At 46.5% G+C, this 3,237-nt stretch overlaps 1 protein-coding gene across 1 annotated transcript in view; it reads left to right on the top strand.

The window, feature by feature from the left end:
* Nucleotides 1–3,237, top strand: part of WDR65 (WD repeat domain 65) — a gene marked incomplete at its 5' end in the record, with an annotated part of 42,013 nt that overhangs the window by 37,457 nt on the left and 1,319 nt on the right. The window lies entirely within an intron of this gene.

Raw genomic sequence — 3,237 nt, 5'->3', positions numbered from 1 at the left:
TTGAAAAAGAACCAGATAATACTTCTAGAAATGAAAACTATAGTAACTGTAATTAGGAACTTGATGGACAGATTGAACAGTAGATTAGACACATCTGAAGGGAGATTTGTAAGTTAAAATAATGAAGAAATTACCCAGATTGTAGCTCAGAGAGACAAAGACATAGTAAAAGCCAAAGAGGATTAGAATGAGATAATCCAATTTATGTCTAATTGAAGTTTGAGAAAGAAAGAATGAGGAGAGGCAACATTACAATAAGAAATGACTGAAAGTTTTTCGGAATTGATCAAACATTCCAATCATTCAATCCAGGAAGCCCAATGGATCCCAAGCAGAATAAATAAAAAGAAATCGACATCTAAACTTCAGAACACCAAATGCAAAGAGATGTTAAAAGCAGCCAGAGAGAACAGATAGATTGCATGCAAAGGAATAACGATTCAGTTGACATCTGACTTCCCAGCAGCAATAGCGTAGCCAGAAATAGTGAAGTAGTATCTTCAAAGTGCTATGTGAAGTGCAAAGAGGTAGTAACTGTCTCCTAGAGTTACAGAACCCCTGAAATTGTCTTCTAACAATGGGACAAAAAGAAGACAATTTTCTGACAAACAAAAACTGAGAGAATTTGTCACCAACAAAACTTCCTTAAAAGAATATCTAAAGAATATACATCAAGAAGAAAAATGATTCTAGAGTAAACTCTGAATACAAGAACACATAAGCACAGAAAAGACAAATATGCAGAATCTAAACAACTATTAGCTGTATATGGCAATAAATGCAATGTCTAAATTGTGGATTAAAATATCAAGATAGAACTAAAATGCTGGGTATAAGCATATAAGCCAGGGGCTTGGAGCCAAAGTATTCTAAGTCTTGTGTTGTTTTACAAGAGGGTGAAGATACTGATTTACTTTGGACTCTTTTAAGTTAAATGTGCACGGTAAATTTTTTAGGATAACTAGTGAAAGAAAAGAAGGAAAAGAGGAAGGAAGGGATGGAGGGAAGGAGGGAATACCTTCCCAACCAGCAAAGGGAAAAAAACTAAATTTTAAAAAGGAAGGAGAGAGGGGATAGAAGGAAGGAAAGAAGGAAAGAAAAGAAAATGTGATACAAACATAAAATTTTTTTTAAAAAGGTAGGAACGAATCCCCATGTATCAATGATCACATTCTTATTTTCTGTCATTTAAAAATCAGAATGTAATCTGTTGAAGAAACCTTGTGGGCAGGATGCAGAGAGGGTGACTGAGCAGGTCTGGAAGCGAACAGGTTCTGGGCAGAGCAGGGAACAGGAGGAGACTGAGGATGTGAAGAGAGAGGCCAGGGTAGTGCCACATGGAGAGAACTGACTTCGCACAGCCGTGGGGGAGAGGTCAGGAGGGTGTACACGGCCACAGCACACGGAAGGAGGCCATCAAGGGGGCACCTGTGAAACTGAACCACAGCATGATGAGCAGTCAGGTCATTGCCACAGGAAATGGGAAGAGAATTTGGGGAATAAAGGGAAGAAACAGAGAAAAACACAGCTGTGTCCTTGAGATGCTCACAGACCAGGGCCAGAGACAGGCGGGGGAACAAGGGCAGAAGTCCCACATTGGGCCCCCTGGACCATCTGCCATGTGAGCTGGTCTCCCAAGAGGCAGGGCGGCATCTCTGAACATTTATGGGACAGTGTTGCCCAGGCCAGGCAAGTTCCAGGAGATGACTGCTCCCAGAGGCCAGCCGCCAGCCTGTGTGTCTGCAGTGTCTGCTCCTGCCTTCCTCGCATGTGTGGGAGGAGCCTGCCAGTGCCATACATCCCAGTGCCTGAGGACGCTCAGCCTCACCCAATGATTGGGCAGCCTGGAGGACCTTACAGCTGCAGTCTGCATCAGGATCCTTATAACGCCTGGAGAAGGATAGTGTGGCCGATCCTGCTGGTGGCAGGGCAGAGAGAGGAAGAATTCCAAGTGCTGGAATATTTTCAGGCTCTCTTTACTGGGTACCTCTAGGACTGTGGCTTCACAAGCACTGGTTGGGTCCCCCTGGGATGCCAGATGGTGACTAGGCAAGTGGCTGTGTGTTCAGACTGATGGGAGAGAGCGCAGAGCTCAGTTCAGAGAGTATGCTAGTAACCAGGAAAGAGGAGGCGGCTGTGGGAGCAGGTGGAGAGGTGAGCAGGAACTAGGCGGTGGGGAGCAATGCAGGCCCGAGCAGGTGCACGGGCTGGCAGGCCTGTGTGTGCTGCACTTTCCCCAGGGTGCTGCTCTCCCAGGTCACAGCCTGACCCCGGGGGTGGTTACCAGGGGCAGCTAATAGCAGAGGGAGGATGAAGGGTCGAGACCCAGGGAAAGAAGAAATACAAAAAGATGAGGACCCTAGAAATTGCAAAAAAGAAGAGTCAAGCAGCAAAGGCAGAAAGAGAAGGGTCCAGACTTCCCCTGGGGGGAAGGAAGGGATAAGCCAAGAGCTCTTTGAATGTTGGCCCCATGAGACCAATTAGAGGCCTAAGGCAAGGCTGGCCACTGGCCTCTGCTAACCACTTCCTCTTTAAAACTCTCTCCTGCTTGGTCTCCAGCATCTGTTCCTTTTTAGTCTTTCCTCCAGATGTGCGGGGAAGGAGTTGGCAGTGGACAGGAAAGAGATCCCCCTTCCTCTGAGAGTTGTTTGACTGGTAGGGAGTTGGAGACAGTGAAGCAGGTGGCAATGTCACCTGCTAAGAGTGAGGGAGAAGAGGTAGAGCAGAGGTTGAAGTTCAGAAGCTCTGCTATGAGGAATGGGAGGGTTTGCTTACCGTGGGCACAAAGCCCACCAGGACCTGGAGACCAAGAATTTGCATCTTATGTTACTTTTTTCTGTAGCACCCAGCAGGCCAGATGTAGAACTGGAAACACTGAAGGGCTGGGTTATCTCAGGTCTGGGCTGTGCAGGGCACATGGGACAGAAGGATGAGGCCACTGGAATACCAGTGTGCTGTCAAGAAAATGTAGGAAGAAACTCACTATGGGTCTAACTGTCCAGAAAAGGCAGTGAATCTAAAAGGAACCCATTTGGTAGGTAGGAAATGGAGTTGTCCAGGAAGAAGAGGTCTCAGTTCAGTCAAAGATGACATGTGTTGAGCCTAAGGCAGTCAGAGAATGGAGTACCAGCATTAAAGATTTAAAAGATGCAAGATCCTGGGGAGGGATGATAGAGCAGGTGCCTGCATGGCGTGGAGGCCAAGGTCATTAACGCTGGGAGTTCAGCCTTGTGAGGC

Source organism: Galeopterus variegatus, unplaced genomic scaffold (genome assembly GCF_000696425.1).
Source record: "Galeopterus variegatus unplaced genomic scaffold, G_variegatus-3.0.2 Scaffold2555, whole genome shotgun sequence".
NCBI classification, from domain to species: Eukaryota; Metazoa; Chordata; class Mammalia; order Dermoptera; family Cynocephalidae; genus Galeopterus; species Galeopterus variegatus.
This window is presented reverse-complemented; position numbering and strand designations above follow the sequence as displayed.